Genomic DNA, 11,864 nt, shown 5'->3' on the forward strand with positions numbered 1-11,864 from the left:
GAGGGCCACAGAGACAGAGAAAGGTCCCATCTATTGATTCATTCCCTGGTGCCCACAATACACAGTGCTCTACCAGACTGAATATTCAGGGAGAGAAGGGCAGGGGAAGATTCAGAAGCACAAATGAGTGTATTTGAGAGAGATTTATATAAGCTATAGAGGGCTTAGTGATTGATCAGATGGAAGGTTAAAAGACGAGCAAGTGTGAAAGGGGATGTGCAGGCAGATTCACTTACAGGTCACAGATCACATACTTGGGGCATGTTGGATGGGTGAGGCAAAAATGAAGTGCAACCTTAGAGCTCCCAATAAAGTTGGGTACAGTAGTGGAGAGGCTTGTTGGCCAAGGACTGGAAGCAATATATTTAACTCACACTCCAAAAGACTCAGACAATATCCAGATACTCATAGATACATATGTGTGTCCACATGGATGTGTTGTCTTTGTGAGCAAGGAGCATGTAAGTTTGTTTTGCTACTGTATCAGCAGCAAATAGTTATACCTAGTCCCGTATTCTCTGAAACGTGCTCTGTCTGTGCTTTATGGAAACATGTGTTTTCAGCAGTCCAGCTCTCTCTGTTAGCCTGAATGGTGGTGGAGAGAGTTAGCATAGAGAATGAAGAAGTCACTTTATGTCTGCCACTTTGATACCAACTACCCTCAGGGGAGTTCAGTGATACACTCCTACAGATTTTGTGGTGCTTGATTCTGTGGTACCAACCTGCTAATGAGGTTACAATTCCAGAACTTGAGAAAAACATCTTCACTAATTTATTTGCTAAATAAAAGGGGTATTTTAGTCCAGGGTGAACCCGCAGAGAGGAATTTTAAGTTTCCAAATGTCAAGAAAGGGACAGCACTGCAGTCTGTTTTAAGAAGAAACCAAATGTTCTAATTAATATTTTTATCTTTGACATTTCCTGGCTGCCTTTATGTGTCCTGGGAGGCGATTATTGTAGTTTTTAGCTTTTAAAAATAAAAATCCAATATTGTCTCTTTCCCTATTTTTATAGCTCAGTTAATCCTGAAGAGTCATCTGGTTTCTCCCCTACCACAGTTCATGCCATCAAGGATGCTTACAACATTTTGTCTGTTTGGTTTAATGTTACAACCATCTGTGGTAAAAGTCCTGGCTATCTTAGGCCAATCACAAACTCATTAAAGTTTTTTTTTTGTCTCGAGCTTCATAGACTCTCTTATTTCAGTCTTCCTTCCTCTTCCTTTCCAAAACTGATTGCCTGTTTTCACATGCTTCATTTTTCATTCAGTTGTGGAGTTGGCTACTGACATCCATTTCAACAATGTATTTCAAAGTTCTCCAGCTCCCTTTGCCAAGGCCCTTCTTTGTACTTTTAGTATTTTATTTGAGTTTTTTTCTGGAGACACAGTCCTTGTACGTGCTTGTAATGTACAGAGTGATGATCTGACACAAGCACACATACCTGGTGTAAAGACCAAACCAACCATCGTTAGCAGGGCTCGTGTGATGAGTCAGTCAGCTAAATCCTCATCTTGTAAATGCTGGGTTCCCATATGGATGTTGGTTTGTGTCCTGGCTGCTCAGCTTCCCAATCAGCTTCCTGCTTATGGTCTGACAATGCAGCAGAGGATGGCCCAAAGCCTTGGGATCCTGCACCCACTTAAGAGACCTAAAAGGAACTCCTGGCTCCTGGCTTCAGAGTGGCTCAGCTTCAGCTGTTGTAGCCATTTGGGGAGTGATCCAGCAGATGAAAGATCTTTCTGTCTCTCCTTCTCTCTGTAAATCTGCCTCTCTGATAAAAATAAATAAGTCATTTAAAAAGCCATTAGTGTTCATTGCTTACAATGTTGATCATTTCTCTGTGAGCAGAAGTCAAAACATCTCTTACTCTTTTGAAATATACAATATGTTGTTAACTGTAGTCGACCTATATAGTACAACAGAAGATCAGAAATATTCCCTTAACTGTAACATGTCACCCATTAACCAATATCTGCCAGTGCTCCCTTCTCCTACCCTCCCTTACCTCAATGTTTTCTACTTCTATGAGATCAAGTCTCAGATTTCACGCACAAGTGAGATCATGTGTCCTTATGTGCCTGGCTCATTTCATTTAACATTGTGGCTTCCATGTTTATCCCAATGAATGAATTTTATTCTTTTTTTTTAACGGCTGAATAGTACTTCATTATGCATATATTCCACATTCCCTCTATCCATTCATCCTTTGCAGCACACTTGGGCTGATTCCACATCATCTTTGCTATTTTGAGTATTGCTACAGTAAGTGTGAAGAGTGTTGGTATCAGTTCAACATACTGATGTCCCCTTTTTTGGATTCACACATCAAGAAGGGGGATTACTAGAATACATAATAGTCTCAGTTTAGTATTTTGAGGAAATCCCATGCTAGTCTCCATAATGGTTGTACTCACTTACATTCCCACTAACAATATGTTCCCCACTCTCTACATCCTCAATAACACTATTTATATTGTATCTTTTTAGCTCTTCTAGCTGTGGCGATGTCATATCATGTTTTGATTTGGATTTGTATGTCCCTGAGGACTAGCTATACTGAGCATTGCTTTTGTTTACCAATGGATAATTCGTCTTCTTTTGAAAAAAACTTTATCCAGAAATCTTTTACTCACCTTTTAACTGGATTTATTTTTAGTTGAATTTGAGTTCTTTTTATGTTTAGAATTATAACCAATGGTAGATGCATAGGTTGCAAATATGTTTTTTCCATTCTGTAACTTTCTTCACTTTTGCTTCCTTTACGCAGCAGAATACTTTTCATTTGATATAATCTCATTTGTTTCTTTTTGCTTTGAATATCTGTGCTTTGAAAATCTTACCTTCAAAATCCTGTTCTGTACCAGTGTCATGAAGCATGTTTTCTTCCAGGCTTCATGCTTTTGGGTCTTTAAGTTTTTATCTTATCAGAGATATGGACGGCGAGGGCTACATTCGTTCTTCTGCATGTGGATATACTAATTACCCAGTGCCATTGACTGACGACACTTTATTGCCCTTCTAGATTAATTCATAAAAAACCTGGACAGCAAACTTATGTATTTTAAAAGCTGGTTTGCCCTTTGTAGAGCAAAGAGTGGTGTAACCATGAGAGAAAAAGAGTGGAAAAAGATAGATAATTTACTAAACAGTACTTTGTGGTAGAATACGTACTATGTTTTATCTCATTTAATCCTCACCAAAATTTCTTTTTATTTATTTATTAATTTTTATTAATTACATTGCATTATGTGACACAGTTTCATAGGCTCTGGGATTCCCCCAATCCCTCTCCGTACCCTCCCCCCATAGTGGATTCCTCCACCTTGTTGCAGTATTACAGTTCAAATTCAGTCAAGATTCTTTCATTGCAAGCATATACCAAGCGTAGAGTCCAGCATCTTATTGTCCAGATAAATTCAACGGTTTCTTGGGGAGACCATCTCTGGTCTGAAGGCAGAGCTGGCAGAATATCATCCTGCTCAATTAAAAGCCCCAACATAACATCAGCATCAATTTACAACGTTATGGAATTATTTGACATGATATTGAGTAACTAATATGTAAAAAATGCAAGTTCTTAACCACATCCTGTGACTACTTCATTGACATTTCAAGTTTAGTTTATATACAACCGGTTTCTATACATCTTAAAATGGCTGTAGGGTACTGTTCAGCTGTCTTGTGTCTATATTCATTTTAGTATTTAGCAGTTTATGGTGTTGAAGCATAGTTTTGCTGAACTTGGCAGGTTTTAAGAAAGTCTAAACTGGCTTATAACTCTAATAAGGCATATATCAATTGTTGAGGTGCAGAACAGTTTTAGGAGGGGTGTGCAGAGAAATCTTCAATACCTTAGTGAGGAGTAACTAATCTTTGTGTCCTGCCTAGTAAGGTATGTGTAATCCTCACCAAAATTTCTACAACTGAGATTTTTGTTCCCAGTTGTATACATAATAAATAGCTTTGTAAATTTTACTTCTTTTTATTGTTATCATTTTATAATTTAGTTCTATAGGCTCTTAAATTTCCCTTATTCCCACCCCAAAACCCCAGCCCGCTCACTGAGTTCCCCTATGTCATTACTATAGTATAGTTCTTCATAGACAGTCATATGTCCATCATTGTGGGCATGGAAATGGCAGTGAGTCTAGCATCCTATTGTCAAGATATAGTAAACGGTTTCATTGGGAGTCCATCTTTGTCTGGAAGTAGAGATGCATACTGCATTGTATCTTCACATCTGAATATGATACTCTCCATTACACAGTTACTATACATCCCCTTAAATGAAAAAACCACAAAAACATAATCAACAACACGAAGAAAGAAAAAGAAATGAACAACACCATGAAGTTAAATAACGTGCTACCGAACGACTACTGTGTCGCTGAAGAAATCAAAAAGAAAATCAAGAATCTTCTTGAAGAAAATGATGTTACTGTATGATCTATGAGTCACTGAAGTATTTAATATGAAGAAAGTGTTTTGAAGAGATTAAACTAAGAAAAGACAATGAAATCCATTAGTTATAGTTTCCACTGATCTTTTTTGGTGAAATGTGTTTCCTGTAGGCAATAAATAGATGAGTTTTTGTTTTCTGATCCTTAAGTCTATATACTATGAGGTTTGATGGATGAATTTAAGCTGTTTACATTCAGGGTTAATATGAATGGGAGGTAATTTGGTCCTGTCATTTTACCAATGGGTTGTTCATTGGTTTAGTCTGGGTTGACAATTGTTTGCTTTTAGAATCTGGAATATGTCACTCCATTCTCTTCTTGCCTGTGGTGCATCCTGTTAGAAGTCTCTTGTGAGCTTAATTGGCATGCCTTTATATGTCAGTGGATTTCTTTCATGTGCATGTTTAAGGATCTTTTCCTTATATTCAGTTAGAGAGATCTTGATGATCATGTGTCGTGGTGAAGATCACTTTTGGTCAAGCCTGTTGGGAGTTCTGTGCCCCTCCTGGATCTTGTTTCCCAATTCTTTCTCCAGATTAGGGAAAATCTCCCTTACTATTTAGTTAAATACATTTGTAAACCCAGCTTCTCTTTCTGCACCTTCTGGGACTCCCATAACACTTATATTTGGCCCTTTAATAGTGTCTTTTATTTCTTGAATACTTTTTTTTAGCCTGATCAAATCTGCTTCCAGCTTTATGTTTATTTCCTCCTGGTGACAGCAAATGTCTTCTAATTTTGAGATTCTTTCTTCTGCCTCCTACATTCTATTTTGGAGACTCTGCACTGTACTTTTAATTTGCTCCACTGTGTTCTTCACTTCTGATAATCAGCTTTCATTTGATTCATTTCCAGTGTGACATATTCCTTGAATTATTTGAATGCCTGCTTTACATGCTTCACCTTCACCTTATTGATAAGAAGTTTTATAACAAGTGTTTTGACTTCTGTGTCCCCATTTTCTCGATGTTTTCCTCAGTGAATTCTGAAGTTGGCAAAGGCTTTTGCTCCTTTGTAGGGGAGTCTTCAGTAATATTCCTTGTGCCTCTGTCTCTTCTTTTGCTCTTGATCATTGTACTTCTGGTTATCAGAAGCTTCCTCTTGGGGCAGGTTTCTAAACTGTGTCACTCACAGGTCTACAGTTTAATTTTACTTATTGCAGTTGGTACATGGCTCTTTGTTTGGAGTCAGCTGTGCCACTCTCTCCAGCAAGTTCCAGGTCTGGGTTTTTATGCTAGATTTCTACCATGGTCTCCATAACCTCAGCTCCTGAGCTTACCAGTCTCCACCTCCTGTGAGATCATGCTGAGGCTTCACTGTTGTCTGTACAACCTTTCTCCCACTTTTGTTGGAGTAGGTGCCAGGATTAGGGAGACACCAGGTGTCCTATATAGCTGAATTGTTGGTGGTGGTGCTGATCTCCCAGTGAAAGTCCATTCCTTCAGGGATTAGAACAGGCACCCATATGGGACCCGGGTGTGTTCAAGGTGAGGACTTTAGCCAATAGGCCACAACGCCAGGTCCACAAAACAACTACTTATTGGAGACAGAGTGAGCACAGCTTCCCATTGTGATCGTTACAACCCTGAACTCTGAATGGGTCCACCACACTGAGAGATGTATAGAAGGCAAATCAATGCCAGTTGTACTCAGAAGTCTTATTAGTGATGGAATTGTCTGAGATTTTAAGAAAAAGTGAATTGGAACATCAATCCAGGGGTTTGCTACCACAACTCAATGTTGTTATGAAATTTTTTCTAGAGGACTAAGTGAATAGTAGAATGCATGTAAATTGTTATATTTTAGATTCTGCCTTCTTTCCAAGATTTGTAGGCGTTTGTTTCTGTGTGTGCCTCAGATCTTGAACCCATTTTGGGTAAATATGGTAGCTTCAAAAGTGGCCACCAGCGATGCATATTGTGAGGGTGTGTGTTTGTGTGTGTTTTCTCCGGGTGTGCTATTTTGAATTTTGACTGGAAAAATCCAGTGTTAATTCTAGAACTGAGAAAGCAGAGGCAGATGCAAAAGAGCCTTAGAGGGAAAAGTATCTGTTGTAGTACATATCCTATAAATTACTTATATTTTTATCATGGCACAACATTGCCTAAGGACTCCAGATGACAGTTTGAGGAGTGAGGAAAGCACAGAAAATCTTTAGTCTTACATATGATTATTCATATTTTACACAGTATTATTCCATATATCTTAAAGATTTATTTTACTTTGATTTGAAAGGCAGAGTTACAGAGAGAAGGAAAGACACACAGAGAGAGGTCTTCCAGGTCTGGTTCATGCCGCAAATGGCCACATCAGGGAGCTGGATCAGAAATGGACCAGCTTGGACCAGAACTGGCAACTATATGGGATGCTGGCACCTCTGAAGCAGGCTTGATTCACTGTGCTACAGTGCCAGCCCTACATTATAATACATTTGGAGCGAAAAAAGGTTCTTCAGCCATGATTATATCCTATGAACAAAATGAAAGAAGTATTCTTAAAGAATCAATAGCTTGAGAACACATAAGTCATATCAGTATCTTCCAAGAAATCCAGTGAAGTTTAGATGAGCTGCTTTTCTGGGAATTCCCATTAGATAGAATTAGTTTTTTGAGGTAAATAACTTGGGATAGAGAAACACACTTGAGAGAATCAGACTTTGATTCATTGCTCCACTGAAGTGACTCTCATGAGTGTGATTGAGGACTCCACGAGCCAAGTCCAATGGCCTTTACTCAGTGATCTTACTACATCTTTCAATAGCATTTGACATACAGAGTGCTGTCCTTATTATTGTTACTTTTTACATTTGAAAGTCCAAGAGGCACACATAGGGGCATGCTTCATTTACGGTTTCACTCAGAGCTGGGCCAGGTTGAAGTGACGAGGTGGGAACTCAATCCAGGTCTTCATGTAGGGAACAGGGACCCAATGACAGTTAGCCTCTACTGTTTCCCAAGTGACACATTATTAGGAAGCCAAATAGGAAGCAACGGAGTAGAAACTTGTGCCAGGCACTCCAATACGGGATGTGGGTCTTGCAAGTGGCAATGTAATGATTGAGCCACACAGCTACAACTTTCCTTATCTCCCTAAAACATCTCTGGATTTGCCCCTCCCTCAGGATTTTCTTGCATCTTTTTTGTGATTCCTTCTTACTCATTTTGATGATTTCTCCTCATGTCCCTAGTATTTATTTAGATGAAGATTTACCTTTGTTTTAAAATTTATTTGTGATGCGTTTGAAAGTCAGACACCCCTCACACATACATACACACATATGGAGCTGGGGGGTGAGAGTGAGAGAGAAGTCCAGCTGGGAACTGAAGACACCCTCTAAGGTCTCTGACAAGATGGCAGAAAACCAACTACTTGAGCTGTCGCCACTACTGTGTTCCAGGATTTACATTCACAGGAACCTGTAATTGGAAGCCAGAACAAGGATTAAATATAGGTACTTTGATGTGGGACATGAAACCTTGCCCATTATCTTCATCACTAGAGTAAATGCTCCCCTGTAAACTTATGGATCAAGGTCTTACACAGTGCCCTGATGGCAGATGCTAAGCCCATGAGGTCCTGTGCTAAAAATGAACTCATCGAATTGTGGGAGCCACACATCTTGGCCAGCCAGGTCCTAAATCATCAGCCCTACCAGGCTCTGATCATCGGACCTGTGAGGTCATTTGTTTCTCCAGGAGATAACATCTTGTTAGCTGGTCTTGTCTTGAAGGGCTGTTTTTCCAGGAGCCCTAGGCTCTGAGCAAAAAGCAATTGCCACTTCTACAGACATACTGGAGCCCATTTGGCTATCACCAAAGTTCCCTGATGCCCAGCTGAAGGAGGGCCATGAGCAGCACTGCAGATCAGTCAGGAACTTGGACTTGAGTTGAACATGGAACACTCAGTCCCAACTTCATTCTGTAAGAATAGTAACTTCTAACCCCTGATGGAGACCCAAAATTACATGACAGCTGCTTGGTTCCTTGCACTGCACTTTTCAATAAACTTCTTCTCTTCTGCTGTGCCAGGTCAATGATTGCTTTCTTGCACTTTTAGGCCAGTAGACACAGTTTGGGGGATTCTATAGCAATTCCTCCAAGCAGTTTGGGCAGAGTATTTTATTTTCATTTATTCTCTCTTTCCCATGTACACTCTTATATTTTCTGACTTCAACCATCCTCTTGGTTGTGAGTATTATCCATCGACTCATGACTTTTAGATTTATAGTTCCACTTTGTATCTCTTCCTATGCACAAGACTCATGTATTAAAATACCTACTGGATACATTCTGTTTGCTTTATAAACAACCATCTCAAAATTTAGTCCTGATAGTTCCTTGCCAAGCCATCTCCTCATGTGCTCTTTCATATCCATAAATTATAACTCATTCTTTCTAATAGTCTAGGCCAAAGGCCTTAGGATAATTCATAATTCATCCCTTATATCTTAAGTTGCATAAAAGAACAAATCCTTCCATGAGAATCCAGGAGGCAGGCACTTTTCGGTCTTGCATTTCTGCTTCTGGCTGTAATGAACTAGCAAGCTGCAATCAAACAACCCTTTCTTAGAGAACACATGGCAAACTTGGATAAAAGAGAGAAGAAGAGAATCAATTAGAAAGCATCACAGAATTGTCAGTCCAGCCAGACCAGGAGTGGCTGAAGTCTCAGAGAGAAGAGCAGTTTTAAAAAACGTTTTTCTGTGCTTGCTTCGGCAACACATATGTTAAAATTGGAGAGATACAGAGAAGATTAGCATAGTCCCTGTGCAAGGATGCCATGCAAATTCATGAAGCATTCCATAAATTAAAACAAACAAAAATTTTTAAATTTTTTATTATGAAAATGTTATAGAGACACAGGAAGAGACAGTGAGAGAGGAATATTCCATCTGCTGATTCACTCCCAAGACAGCCACACAGATGAGCAGTCAGCCAGGCTGGAGCTAGGAGCATTATGTGGGTCTTCCACGGAGTCTCACAGCGGCCCAAATACCTGGACCATCTTCCAGTGCTTTCCCCAGGCCGTTAGCAGGGAGTTGGACTGGAAGTGCAGTAGCCAGGACGTGAACTGGCACCCGTATGTTATGCTAGCTTCTCCTTTACCCACTCTCACACCAGGGTGGCCCTGAGAAGAGAATTTTTAAGCACCAAATTTGATTTTACTTTCCTCTCACATGTTCATAAGCTATGTCATTCTGGAAGTCACTCAGCAGAGAGCAGTAGCTACAAGACAAAAAAGCTGATGAGAGTCTTCTCCAGTCTTGTGGAATATACTCAACTTTAGGAACTACGAAGATTTGAAGACCCAAGACCACCGAGTGCAGGGAATCACAGAAGAATGAGTTTGATAGTCATTACTGTTGTTTCCTACCAAACATCTGTTTATAAAATTGAAGGACTAAGAGGCCACTGTGCCAAACAATTTCATTAACCTCCATTGTGCTGAAAAGATCATGTTTGGAGTCTGGAAACCTTGTGAACACAACAAGCTTTTACTTAAAACCTTCGGAAGTCTATGTTCTGGATTAATGGAGAACTAAAGTAGCTAGAACATTTTTTTCTGAAATCCAGTCTTGATAAATTCAGTGTGTGAATTGGTTCAGGTGAGATATGTTACTTATCCCCCTCCCCCCTTTTTTTTGCCTGAGGTTAGCATAAACTTGAAGAAGATAACACCCTGGGCAATCTCTACTTTTTTTTTTTTAAACAACACAATGCTACTTGGTGTATCATTCAATAAGATGTTTGCAATGACAGAGCACTAGGTGACTAAAAAATGTGTTATGTCAACAGACCCACAGCTGACCTAGTTATTGGGGGTCACCAAACCAAACTAAACATATTTAGTGTTTTTTAGAGTAAATAACAAAATGGAAAATTTCAGAAGAAAACACTGCTACACAAAACATCAATGACTTTCTAAAATGGAAACAGGTAATTGCAGAAGCTAAGGAGGTAACAGATGAGATTAAGATCAGGCTAGACATGGCTTTGGAGTGAGTAAACTGGAAGAGAAGAAGAGAATGACGAGATGAAATTCTAAAAATACATAAGCAGTGTGAGGAACATGAGAGGAGTCTGACATTGTGTAATTAGAGTCATGCGTGGAAGGCAGGAGTGAAGGTGCTGGGGACACGCCCAGTGGGACAGAAACACTAGTTGAAGGGATCATGCCCGAGAATTTCCTTTAGCTGGTAGAGTCATAGACTCAAGAAGTACTTTGAATCCCAAACAAGATAATACTCAGGAGACCACATGCATTATTGTAGTACTGATGAAACTTTACCAAAGAAAATCTGTGCATACTCTATTAATAGGTGCCTGACATTTTATTTTCAAAGAATCAATTGCCCACCAGTTCATTTCACAAAAGAAATGATTTAAATCAGATAAAAGGAGCACTATCTTTAAAGAGAGTTGCAGTCTGTCGATCACAGGACAAGAACCCAACAGTAAGAGTCTGGGAAGGCCAAGCGTAGTGTACCAGGCCAGCAGAGTTGGAATGGCCTGGCAAATGTCAGGCCTCCTTTTGGTACCCTGCCACATAATGTCAGAGAAGCTGTAGCTTCCCTAGACTTAGGGACTAATTACAGCAGAGACACTTATTGTACTCTGCTGCCTCACTCCACAGCCCTCCTCTCTCCACATCCCTCCTCTTCCCTTCAGGAAGAGATTTTTAAAGGTCCTTGAACAGATTACATCATGAAAGGAAAATGAATGATGTGGGATTTGTCTCAACGCATGGAGATACAAGTGCTTGTGAGGCAGGTGTGCATACAGGAATTGCAAACCTAGCCAGCCAGCCCTTCCCAACACACAGTGCTGGAACTTGGCTCTAAGTCAGTGACTCTAGAGTGATCTCTTAAACTAATGCCTTTGATGAGTGTCGGAGAGGCCAAGAAGTCAAAGAACGCCCAGATCTGCCAGAACTATGATACATCTGGACAATGAGCAATGGCTTTACCCTGCTGCTCGGTGGTGCCAGCTGGCATGGAGGCCAAGGGCTGCAACCCGAGCAGGGCTGGGAGGAACAGATGGGATGCCTGGGAAGAAATGACTTTATTTGATTGTACTTGGTTTGACACTTTTATTGTGTTGTGCTTATTGCTAAGGCGGAGAGTCTTTTTTTTTTTTTTTTTTTCTGCATGGATGGACCCATTAAGAAGACTGACTCCAAGGATATTGTAAGTGAATGTCTAAGAGACCTAAAATGGTGTGCTGGAGTCTGTCTCTATTGACTGGCAAAAGCCAACTGTATTTCTGTTCCAAAGTTCATGTTTATGTATGGTACCTCTAAATCTACAAAGGCACTTTTGGCAGTATACCCTTGGAGTTTTGTCATATACATTTTATGGAAACAATTACTGGGACAATTGCTGTAACAGTTACATGTTTTATAT

General features: G+C 39.9%; 1 non-coding gene across 1 annotated transcript; it reads left to right on the forward strand.

Moving 5' to 3' along the window:
• Positions 1-9,164: 9,164 nt before the first annotated feature.
• Positions 9,165-9,271, forward strand: LOC121165595. The gene has a single exon (XR_005885295.1). It is a non-coding gene; the product is annotated as a U6 spliceosomal RNA (small nuclear RNA).
• Positions 9,272-11,864: the final 2,593 nt, after the last annotated feature.

This window comes from Ochotona curzoniae, unplaced genomic scaffold (assembly GCF_017591425.1).
Source record: "Ochotona curzoniae isolate NIBS_2020 unplaced genomic scaffold, NIBS_Ocur_1.0 contig_899, whole genome shotgun sequence".
NCBI lineage: Eukaryota > Metazoa > Chordata > Mammalia > Lagomorpha > Ochotonidae > Ochotona > Ochotona curzoniae.